We start from the raw sequence: 12,743 nt of genomic DNA, 5'->3' as shown, positions 1-12,743 counted from the left end.
ATCGAACTCTAATTTTTTGTCATAAAAATTCTGATATTATATTATAAAATCATTTTTCCTATCAATTTAACTCTTTAAAAAAAAGGTAGTTTCATAACCCACCATTAATAATAAGTAGGAGACCATTTTTACTATCCACTTTAATATATCATTGAACTTTCTTGTGGATTATTAGTGTAATACACTCATCTTTTTTCGAGTTATAAGATTGCTCCAAAAATTACTGTGTTTTTCATATCAAAGTGCATTAGACAAACTTTTTCTATTAACATTGAATACTTTCTCTAATTAATTAAGACTGTTGGGTTCATTATTTGAATTACGTGCATTACACATGTTTAGGAATTTTACAGTATGGGATAAGTTTTGTAATATTTGGGAAATTTTAATTTGTTAAAAATTGTTTGTGATAATAGACGATTAATTGTTTGTGTAAAATTCTTTTACACTAATGAAAATTAAATTCTTCCTATTACTTGTAAATTGATATAAAACCAAGCAAATATAAATTCATATAGTTGTTAGTTGAGTCAAGGAGCGGATTTTTTCTTAATTGCAATTTTTTATAAAAAAATAATTTCAAGAACATTAATATATAGGACATTATTTTCAAAACGAAATGCAATTTCTTTTCCCTAAAGAATGACCTAAATTGTCCCGTAATACACGCAAACAACAACCCAATCTTTTTTTTTTTCATGCCAAATTAAAATTAATGACACAAATTAATTTGTCAAGATTAACAACTGAGTTTGAGATGTTTTTCGTGACAATACTAACAATAAAAAAGAGTTTGCCTTCTAAATTAGAGTAACCTTTCGAGTACATAACATCAAGTAATAGATAAAATATGGGTTAAATAATGCAATTAGTTAAGGAATATTAATATGTATAATTAAAATTATATTTAGGACTTAAATTGAGATTTTAACAATCAAACTATGTTCTAATTACTAACTTGAAAACTTGTTCATTTTTTTCTTTGATAAATGTACTATAGATTACAAGTTTCAAAATTTAAATTTCCCAACAAAATATTTTTATATTAAAATCATTAACAAGTGTTCTTAGTAGAATCTCAATGATATTAATATGTATGTGCCTTAGCTTGTAAAGTGTGAGAAACAAACAATAATTAAGTATTTATTATTTTGCCCAAATTAATTAAATTCATCAAGATACAATAACAAAAGTCTGAGGCCAGATATTTACTCTCAAAGGTGACAACAAACAAAATGCAATCACATAAATGATTGAAAGAACTTGTATTGTGTAAGAATTGATGAACTAGAGTTGATGGTATACAGTAAGAGATATACTTCATTGAATCAATGATTGAAAGATTTATAGATTACACACATATATATGTCCCATTATCAAATTGATGATTTAATTAAAATAGTGATATGACATTAATAAAATTAATCATATGCATAAAAGCAGAAAAACAAAAAACAAAAAACAAAAAAACAAAAACAAAAACAAAAACTTAGGTTGGTGTTGTGAAAATAGTGACAATGATGTTGAAGCTTGCCTATTTGGTTAGGTCATATGTCACATTTGATATTTTCATATAAGGTGAAATTGAAGATAGGCTAAAATCTGAATCCAATTTCAATATCTAAATGCAATAATGTAACATTTTGATCAATTCACTTATTTTTGTTTTTATTTTTTGCAAAGGGTGTAATAGCAATTAAATAAGAACAAGTTTCCTTCCAACATTGGCTCTCTCTCCTTCAATTTCCCAATTTATATTACATAAATCTCGTATAACCAATTTTTTATTAAGTGATTAATTTACTTGTTCGTTTAAATAAATATCAAAAATTTAAATTTTATCTGATGTATATAAATAATTTATTGACCAATAAATATTTAAATAAAATTTAAATCTGTAACGAATTAATTTTTTTAATTGTAAAATACCGTAAACAATAAAAAAATAAATATAATGTGTAATTCACTAATTCTCTTCAACCAACCATATGTACGGCAATAATGAATCTTTTTCCTTTATTAGGGTATCTAAAATGACACCTAGGAGCTACTCCAAAACTAGTCCTAAAATTTTGATATACATGTCACACCATCTCTACACATATTGGAATATGTAGCCACTTGGAATGCACATGACTCAACCCAACACAATCTTTTTTATAACAATATAATATCATATGCTTTCAATAACCTTTGCCATGTGCTTCAACCAATTGAATGCCTAAAATAAATGGCCAGGCCAAAGAACATGATTAACTCACCTGACAATCTGACCAAAATTAAACTGCCAAACCATCTCATAATAATTGCTCCAAAATTCTACCTTAGAGACACTTTAATTTTGATCATAACTAAGCTTTCTTGTTTTGATACTTCTGTTACTTCTACCTTCTTTTTTGTTTCCACTGCAAAATTTTAAGTCAAAAAAGAAGTGCACTTGTGGTTGCCTTTATGTATATATACTCTTTTGTATCATCATCACCGGAATTTAAAATGATTAAGTGGTTTGATGAATTTAGCAATTAATTGGAATATAGTATTTCATAAGATGCTGTTTTTTATCTCTATTATTATCTTATGAAATCTGATAGTGCGAGTAGTAATGCTTTTATAAAAGAGCTCTTTTTAAATTTAAATTAATATATCTTTTGATAATAATGTGAATTATTTTTGCCCCCTTACCATAAATTTTCTGGGTCCGTCACTGAATGGAGCCTAAATGCTCTGACGGCTTCACCAGTGAAGAGCATTCAGCACCGTCCCTCTTCTAATTTGTTTGGTTCGTCCTCTTAGCTTCTAAAGGAACATAAAATAATAAAGCTGCACGAGGTTCCCAAAACTTAGATCACAAGAATGAGTTGTCATGCTCTTTTTCATCCAACTTGGTCAAAAATGTCATTTGAGCTGGACCAATAAAGCATGCATCTATTCATTCAGTCTCTTTTACACATTTCTATAATAACCAAAAGGATAAGTGAGACAACCATAAAAATAAAAAATAAAAACATACACAACATATCCTAGATAAAATAGCATGTTTGGATTTAGGGCTCACCTTTCAAGGTATACAAAAAAAAATTATAGAGCTAATAATAATATATATAAAAATTTAATTTTCATCAAGTCTTACCAATATAAAAGGATTTCATATATATGACTAATAAAAATATTATTTATATATTAAAATTAACCATTAAAATCAACTTAAATATATGTGTTGTTTAATTTATTTTAATATATATTTTATATTTTAACATGTATTTTATAATAATAATTTATATTAATAATTAATTTTAATATATACCTAATATGATTGTATAACATAACTAATGGTCTATTAACTTATAAGTAAAAATAACTAACTTTTAATTTTATTATTTAAAAAATTATCTAAATACATAAATTCAATTGAATAACCGTACAAAACTTTTTACATTTTCGATATATCAAAATTAAACCCTTTCTATGTTCATAGTTTATTATTCTTTTGTTATTTGTTTTTCCACCATTTAGTTGGAGCGGAAATTTCCTCATGTATACAAAATGCTATGAATTTTTAATCCATAATTAATGTAAAAAATAGTAGTATTTTTTATGATGCATGATGCATGTGGGTAGAGTGAAGGGAATAGCAGTGTGAATTAAGCAACACGTGATTGAAGGTTAATGCGTGGAGAGGGATTGGTGTGTTGGTTAATACTAAGAACCAAAAAATGGGAGCTGTGGCTATGTTTGACTTTGTTCCATTTAAATGCAAGTTTGACAAAGTTGGTCTACACCCTAGTCATTAGCCTCTTTGACGAGAGTAATTTAATTACATCCCCATTCTCCAATCACTTGTTCTTGTCACACATTGGTTTTCTCATACTACTATATTAAGTTTCTTATCATCCAATCATGCACTATTCTATATACTCTTTACCATTTACTATATTTGTCATTCCCAAATAATTATTAGTTTAAAGATTTATCTATTTTATATTCTAAAAATATATGTTAAATTTATAAATTAAAAAAATATTTGTTAAAAATATAAAAAATTTAAATTTTAGAATGTGTTAAACAGATTTTTTTAAATAAATAAATTAAATATTTTATTTATATGGATATAGATAATTTATAACGTTTTTATCGATTTGTATTACGATACTTATCTTATTTACAATGTAAACGAAATAAAATCGTTCATATCTCGTTTGCTAAGACACGTTTGTCATTGTACGTATCACGTTTGCACATATCTTATGTAATGGAACTTATTTTATTTACACTGTAAACGAGATAACTAATGCTTGAACCTATAAAAGCGACTATTGTTGCTTTTAAATCACTTTTCACTTCCTTTCTCCTTCTTCTAGATATTTCTATTGATATTATTCACGTACTCAAAAGTTATGGCACGCGTAAATGTATAAGATGATGACATCAACCGTCTGAATGAGACTTAATATAACGTTTGGCGAACGACTTTTGGGTTAGTATTGTTATTTTTTGTTTTAGTTAAATAAACATATAATTATAGTTAGGTACTTTTTTAAATTAATATCTATTAGGTGGTGGAATGTACTTAGTCAGTGTTAATTAATTTATTTTATTTAAATCATTTATGTAATGTGAAATAATTATTTATTATTATTTTTATCTATTTATTTCGAAATAAAAATTTTTACAATTGAAATAGATTTGTTATTGAAATGTTTTATTTTTTAACAGATGCCTCACCTACTACTTTTTTGGTGAGTGAGCCACACTCTTGCACTATCGGACGTCATTCTCCCTTACTTGAGGGAGGCTGGGTTCGGCGACATGGTACAGCTCAGCAACTTTGTGTTTGACAACTCCCTGATTATTGCATTTGTGGAGCGTTGACGTCTGGAGACCCACACTTTCTACCTGTCTTAGGGTGAGTGCACCATCACCTTGCAGGACATTGCGTACCACCTTGGATTACACACTCACAAAGAGCCAGTGGGTGGGTGCTTGCGTGAATTCCAAATATAGTACCAGCACCTGACCTGGGAGTGGGTAGAGAAGCTCCTCGGTGCCAAGCCACCTCATGCTCAATAGCAGGGGCACAAAGGAAGGAGTCATTCTTCATCAAGCTTATGTGACTTAGGAACTGAATACGACATATGCCAGCTACTACAGATGCAGCCATCCCTCCGACAGTATACGAGGTGTTACATCCTATTACTGATCGGGGTTACCTGATGACAGACAAATCAAACAATCAAGTCCATATCAAGCGACTGCCCTTATTAGATTTTCTCAGTAGTGTCCACCCGAGAGATAGATTCTGACGTTTTTCCTAGCCGTAAGGTAACTATTTTCATATACGGTTATTGTTCTTTCTATTTATGTAATTCAACTTTTTGTTGCATAAATTTAGACATTATTATTGTTGCATATGTTCACAGGTTGATAGGTATAGCTTAGCAGAACAGGGACCATTTTGATTAACGAGTTTTTCGATGGCATCTTTCGTTAGATCGATTACAATTTCATGAGGTATGTGAAAGTGTTTTGTTTAGTTGTCTCTAAACGATTAGTTCTCCTATGTAATGAACTGAATATGATGATTATATTACACTTTATTTTGCAATTCCTATAAACGCCATACAACGATCCAACCCTGCAGGCCATCAGTCCAGACTGGTTGAGAGAGGAGACAAAGTGGGAGATATGGATGACTGTTGTTACCATTGTCTGTTTCAACATTGTTGAGTTTCACCATGTTGACCAGGTGAAACGCCAGTTCGGTAGCAAGCAGCCGGTGCCTGTAAACTCAGTCAATGTTGATCGGTTCCTGACCACCACAAGACGGGGAGAGGACATGTGGTGGCCCACTCATCATCAGCTGTGGGAAAGGCGACATGATCTCTATTCATCTATTCACAAACTACTGACCTACGTAGAAGTATTGGGCCTAGTTCCAGCATGCTTGCCTTGCCGCGTTAGACATCTATTCGCCAGGACGTGCTTGTAGAATAGGGATAGTAACTGATGGGTTGGACTGTATGAGGGGTAGGATGACACTACAAATGAGGTTATTGTCTAACTGTCGATGGTCTTGGGATATGGTGGAGGCTAAATAGGTGTGCACATCACCGAATTTACGCACCTTTATAACGAAATAAAATATAATCGATAAGCATTTATAACAAAAATAATTATGATAAATAAGAATATACACTACAATAAAACTTGACCTTACCAATATCCGAGATTCTGTCGAAGGGCAACATGAAGACTCCAAGGACATCCTGTTGCAAATTGTCTGCAATGCACATGGTACTTTGATCGATCCAACTCCACGACTCGATACTCAACACTTCTCCAAATGTTATAATTCTTCACACCTTACAAGAATACCTCTCTACTTTTGAATTTGTGATCAATGTAAAACTCTAAACTACCGTCTATATTGTAATCGTCTCCATCCATATTGCAAAATGGAATTTCCTCGTGCATCGCGTCTAGATCCAATGTATGATATGACTGGGTACAGCTGACAAGGCCGTAATTGGTTGTGGGGCAGGCAGAAGATACCGAACTAAAGCACCGACCGGAGTCTCTGGTTCAAACTCCTCCTCATCCATCCTCAAAAGAACCACTATTGTTGCTATCGACAATATACTCCTCATCGGACTCTTCACCATCCACGTCCATGTCTACCACTGGACTTGCACAGTTCAGTGGTGGTGGTGCAAGAGGTGGGACATCCTGGATAAAATTTGAGTGGCCAGATCCACCACCACCAACATCACCGACCTCCGCAGAAATCTCCATCACTTGTTCTACCATGATTCTCTCGTAGATATAAAAAACATGAGGCGCACATGCTCATCGCCATGGAGTCAAAATAGACGAGACCAAAAAATTCAATTTCTCATCGGTGCTAGCAACCTATACCCAACTCTTCGAACCTCTTTTGTCCTGTTAGCACCGAAGTTCGTCAATATTGAACTCTTTAGCTCAAACAAAGAATTTACTCTCTAAGTGCGTAACAGAATAGGATTATCACACTCAAATATAATCTCAGTGTCACTGTTTTTTATATAAATATTTGGATACACACTTACAACAATATATCCACTACCACTAGATATTTTTACTTAATTCTTTTTAAAGAAAAACAGAACAAAAGAAGAAGTGAAATGTTTGTAGAGAATACAAATAGTTGCAGATCCTTTTATAGCTGCTCAAAATTTGTCATACTTTATCTCATTTACAGTACAAACATCATAACTTTTTCAATATCTCATTTACAATGTAAATGGAATAAATTTGTTCATATTTTGTTTACACTATAAACGACATACGAGTTGATCATTTTCTCCCATGTATCACGTGTGCAAATGTGATACATGCAACGATAAATTTATCTTATTAAACGAGATAAGTGATGTAATTTAAAAAAAAAAAAGTCATGTGTTAAACACATAAGCACAACTGTATTGCTTTAAATTGCACCAATAATTGAGAGTATATGAGCAATAGTTTCTAGTTCATTTTTTTGGTTAAATCTCATCACTTCTCATGATAGAGTTCGTAAGGAAAATTTAAAGTAGAATTTTTTTAATAAATGAGTTGTTAAAATCTATTTTATTGTGTAGTTAGTATAACATAGGAACATATATAGTGACAATAAAGAGTGGGGCTGGAGTTAACCCTGCAAAACCAATACCCTTTAATTTAAATATTAATCTAGATAATTAAAAAAAATATTAGGACTTTAGGTATCCTAAAATTTATATATATATACTTACTTATTGGTATGTGTACAGTCAAAGTGTCAAACAGTCTTTTTTGGACCAGCATTTTAAATATACATATTTTTAATAGGGAAGCATCATGTTAAACAAGTATTAAGTGTTTAATTCTTCTTTTCCAAGGAAAAATAATAGTCATAGGCTCATCATAGTATATAATGTTTCAAATAACCTATACATATAATATATTGATTAAGATGACGCTGAGTACCTTTAATCTCTTCTAAAAGAGAATGTGAAATATTTTTTTATCAAAAAGTAATTTTATTGATTGAAATAGAAAAATTACAAGAGAGTTCGTAAAGACTAAAGTAACACAAAAAATAGGACATTTTACCAAAATTTTTAAAAAAATCGATAAATAGTCCCATCTCAAGAAACAAACTAAAACTAAAGATGAATGCAAAAGAAACAACAATAAGAAAAGACCAAATCCTTAGATTAAATTCTTAGCAAAGTGGTGCTACAAGTGCTTCTAAGATCGTATAAGATCGTATGTCTCTTTTTATTAGTTAAATTTTTAGAAGTAGTGGTTTTATAACATGTTACTAAAATTTATGTGACATAAAAATATAGAATTTAATTATTAGCGATAATTCAAAAAAAAAGATTTTATATAAGACAAATAAAAAGACAGAAAAAGTCTATACAAAAAATTTATATAAATCCAGATATGTTAAATATGAATTATTCATGTGTATTTAAATTTTTTGAAAAACAGAGTCGGAGGTGGTTATTGTTGTCACTTCTCTGTGATAGTTATTCTAATCCATTGAGTTCAAATTTTATAAAAAAAAACGATTAATGCAAATAAAAAAGTATAAAAAATTAATAGTGTCTAACTTAGATAAAAAAAATTAGTTCAAGAGGGTAATGTAGGACCTCGATACATCCCCTCATGTTAAGAACATGATAAGAATTTAGAGTGTAAAATTTGAAGATGTGTTAAGAACATGATAAGTGATAGAGTAATGATTAACTCTGGTTAAGAAAGGAAATTAGAACTCTGGTTAGCTTTCACTCAAGGAACTCAGAATTCTGTTAGGATTCAGTTAAGCAGTTAGCCAAGCTAGACTTTAGATTAGTTAGCAACTTAGCATTCAGTTAGTTAGCTTAAAGCCTATATATATCATTCAGTGTAACTAATCCCCGTTGATGCAATTCAATCAATACTAGAATTACTCTCAAGATTCTCTCTCAACCTCAACTCTTCTCTTCCCTTTCCTCTCTCCCTTCTCTTCTTTCTCTGCTTCACTGCTCAGAAGCCTGATATCTTTCATGGTATCAGAGCTTGCATCGATAACCATGGCTGAAGAACAAGCTTCGCAGCAACTAAATTTCACAACATCTCCGATCTCAATGAAGTTTGATGAGGATAATTTTCTGCAATGAAAAGACCAGACGCTGAATCTACAATTGAAGGACACAACTTGATGCATCACATAACCGGAGAAGGAATACCAGTAAGATTCAAAGCAAATGGTGAAGTGAATCCAGAATTTGCAATATGGAAGCAACAGGACGCTTTGCTGAAATCATGGCTTCTGGCCTCGATGACAAAGCCATTCACCACCAAAATGGTAGGGTGTGTATACGCATGTAAGGTATGAAAACATTTAGATGATCATTTCACTTCTCAAATTAGAGCAAAGATCATACAATTGAAACACAAATTAAGTACTATAAAGATTGAAAATTCGGTAAACGAATATATACTTGCGTTGAAAGGAACCATAGATGCGTTGGCGTCTGTTGGAGAACCAATGAGAGATAGCAATCACGTGAACACAATTTTGAACGGACTAACGGAGCAGTATGGATTTGTAATCACATCAGTAATTGCAAGACCGGTAAGCATTACAGTTGGAGAACTTGAAGCTCTACTCTTGACACACAAAAGCATGCTTGAAAGATTCAGGAAACCAGAATCGTTCATCCAAACTAATCTTTCTCATACACGAGGAGGATTTAGAGGAGGAGTCAGAGGTGGAGACTTCCGAAATCGAGGTGGCAGATCAGGCAGAGGAGGAAGATTCTCCCAAAATGACAATAGCAGGTTTGACTCTGAACAGTTTCAAAATAATGAACAATATGGAAGGTCACATGGAGGATATGCAAATAGAAATTTCCAGAATAGTAATTTTTAGAATGGCAACTTTCAGAATGGCAATTTTCAAAACTACTCGAGATCAAGCCATTACTACACCAATGTACCAAAATTAGCTACACAGTACAATGACAACTCAAGATTCATACAGAGGGACTATAATGAAAATCCAAGATTTGTGCAAAATAATGAGACAAATAATGGAAGAATGGTGAACAATGAAAAACATGTGTGGCAAGTCTGTGATAAGATTGGCCATATTGCCAAGAACTGCTGGTATAGGTACGAAAGGGACAACAACTATGGAGCTGGCTCAAGATCTGGTATGATGCAAAATTCACAAAACGCACAAGCAAGTCAATCCCCTCAGCCACCTCAGGCACTGCTTGCAACTCCAGCCACCATCTATTACCCAAATTGGTACCTGGATTCAGGAGCAACCCATCATATAACACCAGACCAACATAATCTGACGGAAGGAGAAGCCTATAAAGGATCAGATCAAGTAATTGTAGGAAACGGTTCAGGTTTGCAAATTAACCCTGTTGGAAAATCTATCTTTAAATCTGATTTAAGTAATAGAGAGTTTATTCTACAAAAACTGCTTCATGTACCTGATATCACTAAAAACTTGTTAAGTGTCTATTGTAACACCCTAACTTTTAGCACCTCATGATTGTACTAAAAGTTCGAGCGCTACTAACCGCTATTCCTTTAATTATTTACTATGTTTATTTAATATTGAGCCCTCATGAATACGAAACGAAACTTTAATTAAGAACATGAAATAGTTTTACTTTCACTTACTTAATCACAAAGATATATATATTCACATAGCATGATATACATAGACTTATTCAAAGACTCTCAAATACAATTCCTACCCCTCTAAAAAATAAAAACAATAAATGACGAGGGAAAAATAAAATCTAAGAACTCAACTTGTAAACAGATTCTTCTATGCTCTTGTAGTTCCGCACTAAGTCTTCACACCTGTAGCTGAAAGGGGGTGGAAACCGGGGGTAAGAACCGGGGAGTTCTTAGTAGGGTCGGGGTGTCTAGTTATATCAATTTTATATATACTTCGTCAGCAACAACAGTCAACAAAGTACGAGCTAATTCAACAATTATAGAACACAAAACCCAATCACAAGCACACACAATCATAGAAAACACACTTACAAACAAATATGCGCAAACAAGTATGATGCATGTCTATCCCTAGAGCAGATAATGAGCTCATTTGTCGGTTTCGACCCGCTCCCGACGCAACTCAGCAACCTTTGTCTGAATTTAGTTTCCAGTGTCATAACCTCTGTAAGCAACCTCTGTCTTACAGGTAGGGCTCGCCCCGCCAAAACCCGCCAATTTGGCAGTGCGGGTTTGGCGAATTTTTTTTATTTGGCGGGCTCCAAATCCTAACCTGACCCGCCTTTTTTAGCGGGTTTAGCGGATCGGCCCGACGGGCTCGACCCGTTTTGCCACCCCTAGTTACAGGTGCGACTCTCTTGAGCCGATGTATGCAAACATAACCTCTGTAAGCAACCTCTGTCTTACAGGTGAGGTTCTCTCTAGCCAATGTATGTAGCGATAACCTCTGTAAGCAACCTCTGTCTTACAGGTGCGACCATCCCCTGAATTGGCCGATGTATCTCTGGAAAGCAAATTTCGATAGACTCACCACCATATTTCTACTCGTTTTCAGCAGGTAAACAATCATCTCTGATTCTCTCCTTTTCCTTTCGTTCTTTCTTTCTTTTAAAACCAAAATCAGCTCTTTGTGACATTCTCCAAAACCTTTTAAAACAATTTCACTTAAACCAATTCTTCTTTTAAAAGACAAAGGAAAGCTATTTATTAGTTAAACCTGTCAGCAAGACCTTTAGACTTTAGGGGAGCGACAACCAATCTCATTTTCTTAAGTTCATTATAAATCCTTAACAATCATTGTTTTCTTAAACTGAATTTAATCAAATAAAGTTTCTAAATCAAATCAAAATCAAATCATATAAATTAGAAGTTCCGAACCAATTTCAAAACCAAAACCAATCCAAATTTCATCCTTAAAACTAATTCTTTAACTTTTTCCAATACGTCGCAAAACGAAATCATTCAATCGAAATTCAATTATTTTTAAAGTTCACTAAAACTCCTCCTAGGGGTGTCCATGGATCTAATAAAAATAAGCTTTTAAAAATATTTTTGTATTTTGCGGATATATCCGATATCCGATCCGATCCGATCCGCAAATGTGCGGATCGGATCCAACCTTAAAAGCTGCGGATATTGGATCCGATCCGATCCAATAATTTTAATGCGGATCGGATCGAATTTTTGGCCATATCCGATCCGATCCGATCCGCGGACACCCCTAACTCCTCCGAATGAAATTCTTAAGTCAAATTCAAAACATAAGCTCTTTTCATATTTAAATCAACTTTAAAACATAAAACTCTTTTTTCTAAATAATTTAAAGTCGTAAAATAATTCTTTTCAAAATAAATCGAACTCAAAACATATACTTTTCTTAAATGAATTAAACTCGAAACATAAGTATTTTCTTAATAAATCAAACAATATAGCTTCTCAAATCCAATCTTTTTCTAAATAACATTTCAAACAAAGTCTTAAATTTTATAACAAAACTTCGACAGCATCTCCCCTAAAACTTGGACTTTGCCACCCTTCTTGAGTCCCATCCTAACTATTTCTCGAACTCTTTCAAATTATTTCCAATAAATCAAAACCATTTCTAATATCAAAACATTTATAAAATCAAACCAATTAAAAATTAAACCGCCTCCAAAATCAAACCATTTTCATATCTTAATCATATTATCAATTCATCAATTTATTTCTTATTA

Source organism: Arachis ipaensis, chromosome B08 (genome assembly GCF_000816755.2).
Source record: "Arachis ipaensis cultivar K30076 chromosome B08, Araip1.1, whole genome shotgun sequence".
Classification (NCBI taxonomy): Eukaryota; Viridiplantae; Streptophyta; class Magnoliopsida; order Fabales; family Fabaceae; genus Arachis; species Arachis ipaensis.
Note: the sequence above shows the minus strand (reverse complement) of the source record.